This window comes from Canis aureus, chromosome 6 (assembly GCF_053574225.1).
Source record: "Canis aureus isolate CA01 chromosome 6, VMU_Caureus_v.1.0, whole genome shotgun sequence".
NCBI classification, from domain to species: Eukaryota; Metazoa; Chordata; class Mammalia; order Carnivora; family Canidae; genus Canis; species Canis aureus.
This window is the reverse complement of record NC_135616.1, coordinates 72907123-72924321: the sequence shown is the minus strand read 5'-3', so window position 1 is coordinate 72924321 and position 17199 is coordinate 72907123. Positions and strand designations below refer to the sequence as shown.

The 17199-nt window shown below is 49.0% G+C and overlaps 2 long non-coding RNA genes across 3 annotated transcripts in view; one reads left to right on the top strand and one right to left on the bottom strand.

Annotated features, from left to right (window-relative positions):
• The window catches only part of LOC144316395 (uncharacterized), a 40441-nt gene extending 29089 nt beyond the window's left edge, over window positions 1-11352 (bottom strand). Inside the window, exon 1 of the long non-coding RNA XR_013382322.1 lies at window positions 7735-11352. This is a non-coding gene — a long non-coding RNA (uncharacterized LOC144316395). The remainder of the gene's footprint in view (window positions 1-7734) is intronic.
• On the top strand, window positions 4904-13951 carry LOC144316394 (uncharacterized). Of its 2 annotated transcripts, XR_013382317.1 has the most exons (5): window positions 4904-5019; window positions 8492-8622; window positions 12004-12122; window positions 13135-13224; window positions 13323-13951. It is a non-coding gene; the product is annotated as an uncharacterized LOC144316394 (long non-coding RNA). The 2 variants fall into 2 exon arrangements; XR_013382318.1 differs by lacking the exon at window positions 8492-8622 and having other exon boundaries at window positions 4908-5019.
• Window positions 13952-17199: the final 3248 nt, after the last annotated feature.

The window sequence follows — 17199 nt, the reverse complement described above, 5'->3', positions numbered from 1 at the left end:
TATGCCCCAGGCAATGGTGAGGAGGAGGGTGCCTTCATTTGAACCTAGTATAACACTTGTAAAAATCCAAACAGTGATTTGACTTTTAAAGAAGTAGAGATCTGAAGGCGCATATGCTAACACTGAGAAAAAAGGATAGGAGACAGACCAGCTGGAGGTGGGGCCTCCACCCACAGGAGCCCCTCTTCAGTGTCCTGCTGGGACTCCCAGAATTCCCCTGCTCCCCCCCCAAATGGTACATTGCAGCAAGAAATAAATGGTCTCACAGTGGTGGGTTTTGATATTTTTTAAAGGATTAGAGGGAAAGAAATAGCTTTTGTTTTCTTTTTTTCCCAGTTGGCCAAATATGACATCTGACCTACAGGCTCGGAAAACAACTTGACTTGCCATGTGAGCCATTAGACAAGACAACAGCCTGGGGTATTCTCTCATGGAATGGGGGAAGACCAGGCTGTCTTTTCTTCTAAAATTTGTGGCAATCATCAGAAAAGAGCAGCTGTCAAAATTGCCTCCTGCCCCAATGGGGTTGCCAAGCCGCTGCAGTCTTTATTTAATTGCTTTATTAATCTTACAACACAATACCAGTCTCTGTCTCATTGTGCCTCACTAGCTAACAGGGACTGGGTTTTGTAAATATGTTTAATTAAGCTCCAAAAGCCATGAGCCTTCTGTCTTCTTGGTTACACTCTCCCACCAGGGCAGACACCAGCCAGAATTGAAATAAATGAATGGCTGTGCTTCCCTGTCCATCTGCTCCCACTAGGGGGTGATGATGCTAGAGCAGGACTTTCTTAGGGAAGAAATGTCCTCCGTCTCATCAGAGGTTTGCTGCTCCCCATGACTGGAGAGCAGTTATTCTGTGAAGAAACATGAATTAAGAGCTCCAGAGAGAGAAGAAATAAAAAGATACCATTCAAATTCTTATATACAAATTGCTCCTTTTTCCAGCCATCCATCTTGTCTGGAAGGAGACCTAGCTACTACAAAGGAGCAGCCCTTCTCTACAATTCTTTGAACTCCTGGAACTAATGCCCCCACCTTGAAGAGGGAAGAAACTTAAAACCAAGAGAAGGTGGGAATGTCCAGGGATGGGTCTAGGGGAGAAATGCAACCTATATGTTCTACAACATCATTGTAACAGCTGTGTGCACACATGCCTCACCCAATAAGTTCAGTGATAGCAGGCAAAGACTAGTAGCTAGCTCAGTGCAGGGAAAATAGAAGGAATATAAGTTTTAAAAGTGGAAAATAAGGAAGGCAGGCAGGAAGGAGAAAGGGAAGAAGAGAGAAAGTAAAAAAAAAGAAGGGAAGAAGAGAAATAGGGAGGAGAAGGAAGCAGGTGGATAAATGAAGTGATAGGGGGATGGATGGTGGTTGGATAAATGGATGGATGGATGGATGGATGGATGGATGGATGGATAGGTGGATGGATGATGTAATAGGGTTTTGGATGATGGACTCCACTCACTATTACACAGACCCCATGGCTCCAGAAAACCAAGCCATGCTTTTCTTTCTCAGGCTGATCTTTCATTAGAAGAGTCTCTTTCCTGGGAGGGTCCCCAGAGAACATGGGAGAGACAGCTTATGTGAAGTCTACACAGCATAACACCAAAACAATGTCAGCAGGAAGAAAAAACTCCCAGTCTATCCACCAGTTGTTTTGAAGACAAGATGCTAAACAGCTCACTGCTTACGCTATAGAGGTCATCTTTATTTATTCATCTATTTTGTTTTTGTTGAGTTGTGTCCACAGGGCACTAAGCACCCAGAATAAACAAAACTGCAAGATTAAATCTACCATCTGGACATTTCTAAACATCTGGATATTTGGCATCATGTTGACCCCAACTGGTTGTCTTATGACCATGTAGTTATAGCCCAGAGCAGCAGTGGGGCAAAGGAGGAAGCATAAAGAAGGGTATTTAGAGTGATCCTACATTCTAGAATGCCTGTAAACATCCAGATTTCAAACACTCTGACCCATTGTCAGGCTGAATTCCAATTTTTAATTTGAAAAATATGAAAAAAAAGAAAAAAAGAAAAATATGGTCATGCTAGATACAGGGGTAAAGGAGAGGGTACGAGGGTAAAGGGAGAGACAGAGGAAAAAAAGACAGGGAAAGAAAGCGGGGAAGGGAGTTGGTTGGGGACACATCTCTGAATGGTGAGACAGGGGCAGTTAGAGACGGTGCAGGTGCCACATGGCATTTCTGAGAAGCTATTCCTTCCAGAACTACTGCCTGAGACCAACTTGGGCTGTCCTCCTCTCCTCCTCACCCCAAACCCAAGACCCAGATGGAAATAGCCAGACCACCAGCTCCTCTGGCAGTTTATGTTATGTCAGTTTTAGTAACACCTCACTTTTCCAGCAATGTGAACAGGGAAGGAGAGTGAATCTCCCCACTGTACAGAGAAGGGAAGATTCCAGAAGGGGAACAGAAGCGATCCAGGGATGAGCTTAAAGAGAGAAAACTCTAAAGAGGAGCCTCCAGGGCCACCCGGGTGGCTCCATTGGGTTAAGTGGCTGCCTCATGTTCCCTGAGCTGCTTCCTCTCCCTCTGCTCCTGCTCTCTCAACTGCTCACTCATAAATAAAATAAAATAAAATAAAATAAAATAAAATAAAATAAAATAAAATAAAATAAAATAAAATAAAATATAAAATAAAATGAGGAAGCTCCATGCTGCCGGGGACCCTTTCCAGCTGCAAGTTCCTGCTGCCACACATACATCCAAAAAGAAGCAGGACCACGGGGCAGGGGGGAGGCTGCTTGGGAACCAGGAAAAGATTGGCACCACTTCAGACATGACCCCCCAACACACACACGCACACAGCCACGCATACGCACACACATGCCATATGTCTTTAAGATTCATTTTCTTTTAAACCCATAAGGAGAAAACGATCCTCTCTGCAGGCCTCCCCCCCCTTGCCTGCCAGCCTCGCATCCCCTCTCAGCTGTTCCAGGATTGCTGCAGTGTTTTTGTTTTCTGTACTGGGTGATTGATTATGGAAGAGCAAATTAGCTCCCACTGCTTTTAAGATGCATTTTCTTTCTTAAAGAGAAGATGATGTGAGCATTACTCGTCTCTCCCCACTGCCTGTCTTGGCCCTTGGCTGCTGTCACTGCTGCTTTAGAAGGACATCCGCGGAAGGGAGTAGGAGGATGGGCTCCCAGAGCCCACAGCTGCTCACTCTGGTGTGATTCAGTCCAGTACCCACCCTGCCTCCCAGAGTGTCCCATTCCTTTTTTTTAATTTATTTTTTTTATTTTTTATTTTTTTTGAGTGTCCCATTCCTAACCCCAGTGCATCTCTCTGGTTACTCCAGGCTATTTTTACCCATCTCCCTATCAACGCATGTGAGTCCAGCTGCCTGCACAGAGTAGACCCTGTTGGATGGATGAACATATAGATGACGAATGAAGTATGAACACTAAGGTCTCAACTTAATGAAATAAATGTACTCGCTCTCTCTTTCTCTCCCACCCCTCACCTCCCTCCCAACCTCTGGCTATGGGTCTTGCCACTCAATGTGTAGTCCCTAAATCAGAAGTGTTGGCAATCACCTGGAAGTGAGGTTCCCAGGTTCAGGTGAACTCTACCCAGAGTAAACTTTGAGAAGCGTTGCTGTGTGGTCCCAAGCAGAGGCTGGAAGGTAGACAAGATGACTCCTTAAGGCACCTCACTGCTTTGTATGTCCTTCAAATCAAAGAGGTAACGGATTCATATAGTTATGGAAGGCCTAATTCCGGATCATTACAGACCCAGAGTGCTCTAGGACAGGGGAAGTAAGTTTCAACTCTTCCTTCCTTTCTGACTAGCTCTTCCTGCTGTTTTGATCCTTCGGAGGTCCCAGCTGACAGATCCAGAGCACAGCAGGGCTTTGCTCTAACTAATTGCCAACAGTTGGCTGTAGCCACATTCGTTATTCAGAATGGCTCATTAATCTCCCAAGGCCAGTGTAGCCATGGCTGCTGATGGGGCCTCTCCCCTCCCAGCACCCAGGTCCCAGTGGGGCACCCTGGGTCCCTCTGGCAGCACCATAGTAGGAAACAGCGACCTTCTAAGAAGGGTACACCAGGATGTGGAGCCAGGCTGACTTGAAACCTGGTTAAGACCTGTTCCTGGCTGGGGTGGTTATAGGGGGCCTGACCCAATGGTTCCAGTGGGCGCAAGAATGAGTTCTAACAATACCAGGGGGAGGGTTACCTGGGACCTCTTGGATGAGCTGAGCTGCCCTCTCACCACCAGATTAAGGAACCTGCCCCTTTTTCTCCTGGGCATAGGAATGGGCTCTTGGAAAACCTTGCAGCGTGTTTGCAGACACGGATGAGATGCATTCTAGAAAGTTCATGAGGAAGAAGTCCTAAAAAACTTCAGAGCCTCTTGCTAAAGTTTGAGTCAGAGGCTCAAATGTGCATTCATCCTACGGCTTGGAGAATATGATTTAGATGTTTTCCTGCCTTTCTCCTCTAAGTCCTGCTTCAGTGGATTTGTCTTTCCAAGACTATAAATTCTTTTTATTTTATTTTTATTTAAGATGGTATTTATTTATTTATTTATTTGAGAGAGAGAGAGACAGCACAAGTAGGGAGAGCAGCAGAGAGGGAGACGGAGAAGCGGGCTCCCCGCCAGGCAGGGAGCCCAACGTGGGGCTCTGTGACCTGAGCCGAAGACAGACGCTTAACTGATTGAGCCCCCCAGGCGCCCCAAGACTATGAATTCTTAAGGGATAGATTGTGTCTTTCACACCTACCCCCTGGTGCCCGGTACCTGGCCCTGCTAAGCCATCAGCCCCCCATTTAGACCCATGCTTAGATACAGGAGTAAAGGACAGAGTACCAGGGAAGAGGGAGAAAGAGGGGGGTGGGAAGACAGGGAAGGAAGGACAGCGTGTGAGGAACGGAGCTGGTTGGGGACACACCTCTGAGCAGCGAGAACGTGATGCCTGAGACCGTTAATGATGCCTGCGGCCTCCACACAGCACTGGTTGCCCTGGGACTGGTGCCCACAGGTGAGCACCTGCTAGCCGGAGGGCTGAGATGGGGGAGCTTCCACTAACATTTTAATAAGACCTTTTGGCACGGAGCATTTCAACGAATTATAGAGGAAATGCTAATTGTCTAATACAGATGGTGGGCATGTAGGTGTCCATCTCCCTTTTGCCGCTTCTGTTCTTCAAATGAACCAGACCCTCTGGCCTCTGTCATTTCCATCAGTATTGTCAACGCGGATGGGAGCAATTGGGGCTTCAACCCAAGTGAGCTATGCGGTTGTTGAAGCAACACTGCCCTCTGCTGACCACAGGCTCTCATTTCTCTGGGACCCGGATCAGATCCTACACCCCAGCCCTTTGCTTTGTCCCTCTCGGGTCTCCCCTTTGCCTGGGCGCCACCTTGATGCTGGTGGGGCCCAGCCAGACCCAGCAATGGACACCGGGACTGACATCCGGCTGAGCTCAGACAACTAAACAGTGTATTAGGGCAGCCGACGTCTTTAGGTCTTCATTTTTCTCTACCACCATTTACTGAGAATCTGCTTGGGTGACGCACAGCGCCAGGGCTGCATGTGGTGCAGAGCTATACAGCTCCAGGCTGTGGACAAACGACCACTCAGAGCTCTATACTCCTCCTTGGTGAACTAGGGGTCATCAGCTTGGGGTAAAGCAGAGTGTGAGAGTACAATAAACCCAGCACTTTCAGACACACCTGAAAAGAACCTGAAAAGAAGGTACTCACCTTCTTAAAGCAACAGAGAACCCATTTCCAGGTGGTTTGTTGACCTCAGGTAAATACCCTAGGCCTTGACATGTTCGATGCTAACCACTCTGAGGTAGCTGGTGCTTAAATATCTCTACCAATGGAAAGGGGCCAAGCAGAATGGATCATCCCAAAGCACCACCCATGGCCACCTATGGGGGCAAAGTCCCTGTGTATAGGGGACCCTGAGAAAGCATTCAGGAGAGGTTAGAGCAGTGGCTCTCAGACCTGACCTGTGTCAGAACCACCCAGGGAGCTGTTAGAAGCCCAGATTGCTAGCCCTACCCTCCGTCTCTGACTCACTGTGTGTGGTATGGAACCTGAGAATCTGTACTTAGAGCCCCCAAGTAAGCGGACCAGGCCGAGAACTGCTGGACTCGGCCGTGCTATGGTTATAACTCTGAATTTCAGGGGCTTCGCACCACAGAAGTTCATTTCTGGGTCATGCTGAGTATGGAAAAAGGGTTAGTGGGGCTGTGCTCCACACAGTCACTGGAGGGCCCAGGCTAATCAGTGCCCCCCGCCCCCATCTTGTAGCTGCATCTTCTATGACATTTGACCTTCATAGCTGCTGTGACAAGGGAAGAAAAAGTGAAGAATCCTAGTTGAGCTTTTAACTGTCTCAGCCCCAAAGTGGTGACGGAAATCATATCCGTTCACATTTTATTGACCAGAACTCCTCACATGGCCCTGCGCGTGCCTCAGGTAGAAGTCGTCCCCGTCCCTAAGATGACAGGTAAGCTTTATGTTGGTGAACACTTGTGCCAACAGACATCCCACCCGAGCGTCTCCTTTTTCACTCATGAGAACATTCGAAATCACATACAAATGCAGTAGTGGTTACTGGGGACTTATTTTCAACCCTTTACGTGTTTGTCATAGAGTGAGGGTGGTGGTGGGAAGAAACTAGAGAGCGCTCACGCGTGCCTGGAATTGTTCTAAGTGCTTTTGTGCATTAACTCACTTGTCCCTCACAACAACCCTCTATGGTGAGCACCATCAATCCTCCCAGGCTATAAATAAGAAGACTGAGGCAGAGTGTGGTTATGTGGCTTTCCCAGGTCATACAGGGAGTGAGAGACACAGCAGGGACTGCCACCCACCAGTCTGACATGAGAGTCCGCCTTCCTAACGGCTGTTCTCCTCCATCACTGCACGGTTCATTTAATTTTTGAAGAGACAGTTGGAGAGACTATAGTGGAAAGACTTGGTTTTTGGATAAACCTAGATCTAAATATTCTAAATATAAACAGCTCTGCAGAGAGACCATCCCCCCACACAAGTAGCTCTACTGATACACAAAGGAGTTGGCTCAAGCCAGATATGTGAAAATGGGGTCCAGGTCCAACAGAAGGTCTTTAAAGACCCTCCCTGATGCCCCACGGTGGCTAGAAGACCAAGCAGGTTGCATCTGGTCCCCTAATGCAATCTTCCCAGTAGTTGACCACAGACCTGGAGGATGGGACAAGACATTTCTCCACTTTTCTCTTAGGATTGCCTCCCACGTCATACAAGTGCTCTTTAAATGGGACCCAGGAATCTCCTTGCTCTGCCTGCCTCCCCTTGGCCCTGCTCCATGGGAAGAAACACTTCAAGCTGCAGTGTTCCCATCCCACGACCTGGGCATCTCTTCTCCCTATACTCTCGTGGGCGAGGGGCGGCCTCTCACCTGACAATATCATGCAAAAAGGCTTGAAGTCTTAGCATAACTGAGACACAGTCCCAAGGAATAAGGACTACGTCCCTCAGGTTAGAGCACCTACATGAAAAATAAGCTTTTCCACTGCAGAGAGCGAGGCTCGCAAAATGTCCGTGGATTTCACAATAATTAAGACTAATAAGAACTATCTCTTTATTCTATTTTATGAAAGCCACGCACACACACACACACACACACACACTCCACAAGAAACTGGGAAAGGGGGAGCTAGGAAACAATACAGGTGGAAGCAGGAAGAGAATAATCCTACCTGGACACCCTGGATTCCATGAGTTTGGTTTTTAACTGATGGTTGGAATAGGTACGATTTAACTGCAGAAACAGCCTCTGGCTGAGCCCAGAGTGGCCAACAGAGGGCACTGGTCCAGGGCCTTAGAGCCTTTCCAATCCAGAGCTCAGGCTTGGCCCCGCTCACTCGGGGTCACTCCATATTTCTGGGGGGAATGTTAGGTCAGCAAGAGGGATCTGTTTAACCCAAAACACAGGATACTTAACGGTCCTTGTTAGTGCATCAAAGGGAGTCGGTCTTTGGCCTCAAAATGTCAGATTGCTTCCCTGGGGTTTACAACCCTCTCATTTCCTGTTTTTCTGAATAAAAGTTCAAAATCTCTTTGGCAGCGATTTGGAAACACAACAGTGTTCAAGGCAATCTGAAAATGCTGGCTATTTTGTTTAGACAGCTATCAAAGATTTGTGGTCAGTTATTTCCATCCAATCTCTCTCTCTCTCTCTCTCTCTCTCTCTCTCTCTCACACACACACACACACACACACACACTCACACTCATTTACTCAACATTCACATTTTCTGCTGACACTTCAAACCCATGTCTGCAGCCAGGGATCTGACGGAGGGGACGGACGATTGGGAATGAGCTGAGTGCTCATCTAAGTTATTCTGCATTGAAGACCCGTATCGTGAAGGGTCCCTAACCTGTTCAGGGCTGTGCTCAGCATTACCAAGGTAGCTCTCCCAAGTAGTGACTGAAGCCACTCTTTCCGACCCAGGAACCAGGTGGTTAAAGGCGCAGAAATGGATCTTTCCCGTCTTGCAAGAGTACCTGTCAACTGGACCAGCCGTGGGAATTGTGCTTTGGAAAAGAGGCCGCAGCAACTCACTTCTCGGATAATTCTGACATGTAAAGCGTGCTGCGTACACAGCTCCCGGGGGGCACCCCTGGGCTCCGGCTCCAGCCTGGAAGTGCAGAGAACGGGATGGAGGGTTTCACACCGTCAGCAAATCCACATCCTGAGAGGGCAGCGAAGGCCGACTTGGGGTGTTCTGTGTGGCTCTCGTTCCAGCCTGTGGGCAGGGGAGGCAGGCTAACCCCAATGCTCCCTCCCGCCACCCTGCACCCCGCCCAGGTGCACGGGATTCCCACCCCCAGCTCTGGAAGCTGGAAGTCCCGAATCGAGGTGTTGGTAGAGTTGGCTCCTCCTGGAGGCTCTGAGGAAGAATCTCTTCCGTGTTTCTCTCTTAGTTTCTGCTGAGTTGCCAGCAGTCCTTAGGGCCCGTTGGCTTGTAGAAGCACCACCCCAACTTCTCTCTTCGTCTTCACATAGTACACTCCCTGTGTATGAGTCGGTGTCCAAATTTCACATTTTTATAAGGGCACCAGTCATACTGGATTAGAGCCCATCCTAATGACTTCGTCTTCACTAATTACAGCTACAAGGACCCTACTTCCAAATAAGATCACACTCTGAGGCACTTGGGGGTTAGGACTGCAACATAGGAATTTGAGGGTGACACAATTCAACTCGTAACAGGAGGATGTGCACTTCTCCAACCACCAAGTCTTCCGTCAGGCCGATGGGGATGCCAATGCCCCGGGTACAAAGAGAAAAAGAAGTCATTCAGAATTAGATTTTAGACCTAATTTCTTCAGCTTCTTCACTTATCAGCATAGCTTAGAAATCTCACTGGGTAAAAACCCAAATGGCCCTGTCAATCCCACCCCACGCCTAAAGCCTTCTCTGAAGTTGCCCCAAGGATTTCTGCAGATCCTCAGGGCTGTTTCCCATCTGCCCTTGAACGAGTCCAGCCTGCTGGCGGTCACCGTAGTTCTGCCGGGCTGGAGATCTGTTCCAAGCTCTCAGACTGAGTCCCCGACTATTCACGCAACCAAGGCTCCTCCCTGAACCCCATTTCCTGGGGTTCCTGTGCTGGAGCCTCCACATGAACACTCTGCCCAGGGCTCGATTCTTCTGGGACAAGGGCACTTTCTTGCCTTTGTTTCCATCCCCAACACAGGTTTGGAGTCTCACTCAGGTATGTCCCCTGCAGAATCTCACCCCCATGCTATCTTTCAGCCTGCTGTCCTGAATCCTAATTCATATTAATTGAATGAATTAATAAATTACTAGCTGTGATAGCCTAGGCACTTAAAGACAGCATCTACTCTAAGGGCCCCAAATGTAGTGAAATAAATTAACACAGTAATTAAAAATGTTGAATATAATGGAAGAACGAATAAGGTGCTGCCAAATAATGTGGGAAGAGTGAGCTATTTTGGTGTGGAGGATTTCATAGAGGAGGTCAAAGGTGAGCTGCTCTGGAAGCATGCCTGGTAAGCTCCTCAGCAGAAAATGAGAGGACACTCCAGGCAGAGGAGGGAGCCCGTGCAAGCCCATGTGGCACGACAATCTCAGAATGCTGGTTGCTCCTGGACTCCCCACTGGGGTCCTCTGCACACTTGTGATGCCCCCATGACCGCTTGTGGGTACTTTGGGATGCGACAATTTGCTGCCATCCCGCCCATTGCCCATTGCCACCCTCTCCAGATACTGAGCCCTGGGGACCCCCAATCCTTCCTTTCTCAACTGAGTTACGGGTTTTGATTAGACCAACTTCACCTTACAGCGAAATGTCTGAAACAACTGGCCTGGCTCGGTTTCAAAGGCTGATACTCCCAAAGCTTCCCAGGCTGTAAAGGGAATGGCATCAGCCTTTAACGCTGATCTTTTCTTCTGTGCCTGGAATCTACGATGCCCTAGTCCAGAAGAATGAAAGAAAGATCTTGCCCTTCTTTCTCCCGCACCCCATCTTGCAGGCCTGGCCCCCAAACACAACCCTTTTAGTAGGCTCATCCGGGTCCTCTAGAACCCAGGATCAATCATAATTTTCTAGTGACACGGAGTCCACTGGCCTCACCACCACCGCAAGAACAAAGGCCTCCGTCCTCTATGTGATCCTTTGGGGTGGTTGCTTTCTCCAAGGTTCTGGAAAGCCCAGGCTTCCTCCCACCAACTGGGGGGAGGGAGAAACGCTGAAAGTGGAGATAAAAACGGTCCATCACGGGGGGTGGGGGGGGGTCAGTGTCAGTCTGCTCTGGGCCCCTGCTGCGGACTCACCTCCCAGGAAGCGCAGGACCTAGCCTTGGATCTGGAGCGAACTGGTCTGTTCCTGATGCCCCCGCAGAGCCCAGGCCGTGGTTCTCAGCCCGCAGACCTTGCCCTGGAGACGCCGTGCCTGCTTTCCCTCCCTCCACAAGTTTCTGTCAATCCATCTCCCAAGGTCAACTTTGGACCACAGAGCTGAGAACAGTCAAACAAGAGATCTGGTGTCTGCATCAAGCGATTTTTCCTTCCTCAGAAGCAAATCATTTCTGCTAAATTCTACTTATCATCAGTCCTATTATTTACGTGTTCCAGCTCCCCAGCAACAGCAGATGAGAGCATCTAGGTGGCGATGCTGCTGGCAGCGACAGGAGCCTGGACGGGGGCGGGGGCTGGGCAGGGGGGAGAGAAGGGGTTTGCCTGCCCTTGGTAGGTAGGTAACTAGGAGAGGAAGAAAAGGGATTTTCTTGTTGCTGCTTTCCCCAGGGACACGAGTGGGTGGATATGTCCCCGGAATGATGTCTAGCTCCCAGGTCCTAGCATCACCAGTTGTCCAAGAGTTCTGGTTGTCACCCTCCCATTATTAAGGACAGGTTTTGTCTTTCGCTGCATCCCCACCTATGATGAAGGCCATAATTAGTGCATACATTGGACTTCCCTGGGTGCTAGTGTGCTCAGGACCATCTGTCTTCCTGGAAAAGACAGTTACCCCAAGAGGACCTGTCCCCTCTACACTCTTGGCTCTGAAGCTGAGACCTCACTGTATGTGGAAACCCTCTGTCCCAGACACCTGGCTCACAGGGGTACACACACATACACGCACACTTGCCCATCGATGCAGACACTGTCTTTCCCATGGCTCCGTGTGCCACCTCCACGGTGCCCTCTGGAGACGCCTTCCTCTTTTATTGGTCCCTGCGGCATCCCAAACTGAGTCACGCGCCCAAAAGGTCCTCTTCCTGCATGCGTATCATTTTCCAAGCCCTCCACATACTCCGTCCCATTGAATTCTCATGAACCTCTTGTTGGGGAAACAGGCTCCTAAATGTTAAGAATCGTGCCTAGGATCACGTCACTAGTAATCAAGCACCCACAATTCAAATCCCAAGTCTGCTCTCGTGTGTGACTCTTGGCCTCTTCCCTGTAGCTCTCAGAGATGTCTATAATTTACCGAATTTCAGGATCTATCCAAGAGTCACTTCTGAAGGTCAACTATTCGTCCAGGAGACAAATCCTTCAATAGGCAAATCCTCCCAGAATGCCTTCTCTGCGCCAGGCACCACGAGGACAGAGGAGATTGGTAGGTAGTGCCCTTGGTACCACTGGGTCCTTTCCTACATGGAAGAGGGGGAAGGAGGCTCAGTCATCATTCCTGGAATGTTGCCAGAAGGCTGACATCCTGGGGATGCCTGGTCTGAGATGTCCCCCTCCTAAGGGAGACCGAGCCGCAGAGGGACATGATGGGAGGAGAGGGCAGGTGTCACCTCAATGCCTGGCAGTCCCCCCCACCCATAGTAGACACCTGAAAAATACAGGTTAGTTCTCAGAATATTATAGAAAGAGCAGAAATCACCATCCAAAGCAAGATCAGGGGTAAGTTTGAGGCAAAGCGTCTTTTGAGAAACGGCTGGTCAGAGAGTCCTGCCAAGGAAAAGAAAGATCTGTTTTCCACCATCAGCCAGTGGGGTGGACAGAGCCACCAGGTCTGGGCAGGATGCTGTCACTAGAGGGCAGTCGCAGCTTGCTCTTGGCGGTGCAGGAGCCCTGATGGCCTGCTCTCCCGAGGAGAGGCCAAGAGCAATCCTGCTGCATTCTAACTCTGCCCAATGCAGGGGCAGCTCGGGAGGTGGACACGTGACTTTCGAAGGGGAATAAACGCACCCTAACCCTTCATGTTTCATACAATCCTTTCCTTACATGTGGCACTAGGAAGGCCCTCAAGGTTTAGACATAGTCCGGGTTCCTTGGCTAATAAAGATACTGTGGAGGCAGCCCGGGTGGCTCAGCGGTTTAGCGCCGCCTTCAGCCCAGGGCTTGATCCTGGAGACCTGGGATCGAGTCCCACCACGTCGGGCTCCCTGCATGGAGCCTGCTTCTCCCTCTGCCTGTGTCTCTGCCTCTCATTCTCTCTGTGTCTCTCATGAATAAATAAACAAAATCTTAAAAAAAAAAAAAAAAAGATACTGTCGGAACAAACGCTAGATTCCCCAAACCCCAGTTCGAGGCCAGTTCCAAGGCCTTATACTAGAGCAGAATAATATGGACTAAATTCCTTGGTGAAATTCTCACCTCATAATTTTTTTCCTTTGTAGGCCATTTCTTTTGTTATTTGTTCATTCCCTGGAGGCTTAGGAAGAAACAGAAAACGGAAATTAAAATCAAATTGGACCATCAGGTACTCTGTAAGTAGCCTTGATAAAAGTTTGGATGAGACTAGTGATACTCATGACCATCCATGCATTGCACGTGACCCCCCCTCCCACCCCTACTGTCTTTCAAGGTCATATGCTGGTGACCATGGAGAGACGTGATGGATTCCTCCCGCCCTGGAGAGAGAAATACATGCAAACAATGAAGGACACAGAAGAGGAAGGTTCTACAGTCTGTGCCGGGGACCAGAACCAGGCTGTCACATGGAAACTGATGAGATCATCAGCCAAAAATCTGAAGCCCAGGGTGAAAGGCTTTGTCCTGTACCCTACTTATTCCTGGAACATGGCACATACCAAGGCTGGGAATGGGAATGGGATTTGGGAATGGGACTCAAGGCAATGGAGGTGATAGATTCTTTTAGCACAGAGACACATGGCAAACATGTCAGGAGGGGAACAGGTGAAAATCTACTCACCTTGTCACTATCCCACCTGCACCCCCACCCCACTCAGGGTGGAGCTAGATATAGCCGAATGTTTGCCAAACCTTGGCAGGGGCTGAAGAGAAGAATGTAAAGAACTAAGGACAGAGTATATAGGATGAAGGGGTTATGGGAAAGAGGAGAAGGAAGAGAAAGTCTAGGTTGAATGAACTACTGCCTTCCTCCCTAGCCCAACCCTGACACCCAACTCTCTGCACCGTCTAAAGATACTAGAAGCTGCAGCACAAACCAGAATAAATGATTGTTTTCATACATTCTTTTGGGTTCTGCGTGTGTGTAGGGGCAGCCCATGGTAAACCCCTTACTAATGCACTGGACGTCCTCTTCCTTCCGCTAATAATAGTGTCAAAGTCAGACACTCCAGAAAACTCTTCTCGTAGGTTGTACTCTGCTCTTTGATTTTTCAGACCTTTGTGCAACATGCTTTCCGCCAGGTGGTATGATAGTATAGAGGTCACTGAGGCGTCGTGTTCACGCTCGGAGAGCTCATCACCAGCTGGGGGGGACCTTGACCCACGCCAATTTCCACCCATTGGAGCAGGGTGCGTGCTGCCGCAGACGTGAGCTCTGAGGGGACAGACAGGGTCATCCGTCCAGCCTGTGGAGCCAGGGAAGAGTGCTCGGGGGAGGAGGCTTTGTAAAGATCCAGCTCAGACAAAAAGAGGAGCCAGTCTCAGGCTGCAGAAAACAATGTGGACCAAGACTGTCTATTGTGGCGGTGTCTATTCCTGGAAGTGCCAGAAATCTGGTGTCTTATTTTTACAACAAATAAACACTAAAGTAGCAAGTATTACGTTGATTCATGCCTGGGTGCCCGCCTGTCTCTACTCTCCTATAATTTCCATTTCCTCCCTCTCGCCCCCACTTCGAGCCTGCTCCATTCTCTCTTATCCAACTTCAGATTGGAAATGTACTATGAAATAAGTGGTGTTTGTGCTTTGGTGGCTCCTCACCCCCGCCCCATGATCCTGCCTATCCTACTTTCAAGGCCTTGCAAGATTTGTTTCTTTTCCTGCTTCACCAGCTGCCTCCAGGGCTTCTCTCCTTGTTCTCACTGGCCAGTGACAATGCACTTTTCTCCGTCTCTTCAACAGGTGTGGCCCCTTTTCTACCCCAGGGCCTTTCCACTGCCTGTTCTTTTGTTTCTCCAACTTTTCGCGTAGCTAGTTCTTCTTGCTTCTGATGCCAGTTTGAAAGTCACTTTCTCAGGGCTGGGTAAGGTCCCCTAACACATATTTTCACAGTGCCCTAAACTATTCCTAGTATTATCACAACTATAATTATCCATGTTTGTTTAAAATCTGACTTCACTGCTAGAATGCAAGACTCATTCGGGAAGAAACTGTGCTTATCTGATTTATCACTGTATGTTCAGAGCCTAATATATTAGGCTTCTTCAGTATATGAATGAATGGATGGCTGGATGCATGGAGATCATTCTCCCTCCCCTCTTTCACCCTGGCACCCCACGTCTTGTTGTCAAGTGGCTCTCCAAAAAGCTCAATCTGGAGATCTAATTGAACATAAAAGACAATGTAGACCAGTGCTCTTTGAAAGAGGAAGATTGTTATGTTCTCATGAGCACACCTCCCTTGTCTCCTCCTTATCCCAAACCGTAAGAGGACCCCTTAGTTTGTTCATTTGAGGGGAAAGCATGACCCCATGGGAGCAGTGGAGGTGACATACAGTGAGTACTCCCTTTGCCAATGTCACCTGTGGCAGGCTCAGATGCACAGGTCATTTTGGGAGAGAAAAGGATGCTCTGCGAGGGGCCAGGGCCCGCCTTCTCCTCTCCTTTACCCCCTTAGTTCAGACCTGCACCCCCTCAGCTCTGTGACAGCAGAGCCTCCCTGCTGGCTTTCTAGTCTCCAAGTTCTCCCCCACTTCAGGCACCCCACCGTTGGTTTCCCACAAACAGACTTGCTTGAGATGCTGCAATGTCTCTACTGCCTTCACAGCCAAGTCTAAAGCCCTCAGCCAGGCTGCCTGGTCCTAGACCACCCATAAGGCCCAGGCCGGCTTCCACGAAACTTTTCCTGATGCCTCCATCCCAGGCCCTTCCTGCCACGGCCCCACATCTGGTGAGGATGTGAGTTAATAGTACCTGATTTCACTATTGATTCATCTCCACTTGCTTTCTGTGTCTTGCCTCCTCTACTGGGCACATAGTTGATGTTGTATAAATATTTGGTTGAATCGCTGATTGGGGAAATCATAGCAATGAAGCCATTAAAAGAATTGGAACCAGGCAAAATTGCAGGCATGTGTGAGTATGTGCACTCATGTGTATTTGCACAAGTACACACGTGTTCTCAGGCCAAAAGCTCTCCTACAGCTCCCCAGGAAACATTCCCAAATGCTTGCCCAGTTCCCTAGTCACCTGTGCTATTATTCCAGTAATGGGCCCTCTGCCCCTACTCCTGCCTCCTGATGTTCAACGTGTGGCTTGGTCAGTGCCCGTGAGGACATCTGCCTTTGGAACTCAGCATAAAGAGGTAACACTAGCTCATGGAACCCAACATGGAATTTTTTTTCTGTTTCCGCAACTGAGACTTCTTCCCTGACCCTGTGGCTCACCGAGGCTAGCAGTGTGCAGGTGAATGGAAGGGAAAGGGAAGGGGCTGGGGAGCGCTCCAGTGGGCTGGTCCTGACCAGCAGTTCCTCGTCCAACTCAGACCTGTACCAGAGCACATTACAGAGCATGGACTTGGCTGGTTCATGTACCTCGACCGCAGTTCCAGAGGGTAGAGTCTGGGTCTGGTCCTGTGTCCCCGAGACCCACTACACAGTCAGTGTTGATAAATATTTAAGGAATGAGTGCAAGTGGGTGTGTGCTGGAGAAGACCTCAGAGTGGCGGCGTTCAGCTCCCTATGGAGATAAACTTTCTAACACACACTGATGCCCGTGGGCACTATTCTGAGGCTGTGATAAACTCCCCAGTGCCAGTGTTCAAGCAAGAGGAGGACAGCTGTTAGAGATGCTGCACCTAGGGAATCTAAGCAGTGGAAACCCAGGCTAGAATTCAAGGCAGAAAAAGATAAAGAGCCGGGGAAAGCTGTAGACAAAGAGTTTTTGGAACAGCACAGAGGAAGAATGGCCAGAGAGGAAGCTGGGAAATCGTGAACGGCTTTCTGGATGAGATAGTAATTGATGAGGATTTTTTTTTTTTCAAATCTGTAGCATTTCCGTAGGCAGAAAATGAGGAAAGGGCATCCTATACTGGTAGACCAGCACTAGCGAAGGTCAGGAGCTTTGCGGGGGAAGCAGCGTGTTAGAAATCAGGGTCTCCTACAGTGCGCCTGGAGTGTCAGCTCCAATGGAGTCCCAACAGAGGGACCCAGAGGTGAGAGGACAGTTTTGTGCTGGATCCTGGAATGCCTTCAGTGATGGGCTAAGATGTTTAGACTTTATCCTGTAGGTAAAAGTTTTTTTTTTTTTTTTTCAGTTAGCAGCAATATGTTCTCTTGAGATAATTCTAGCAAGAATGAAAGTTGGATTGGA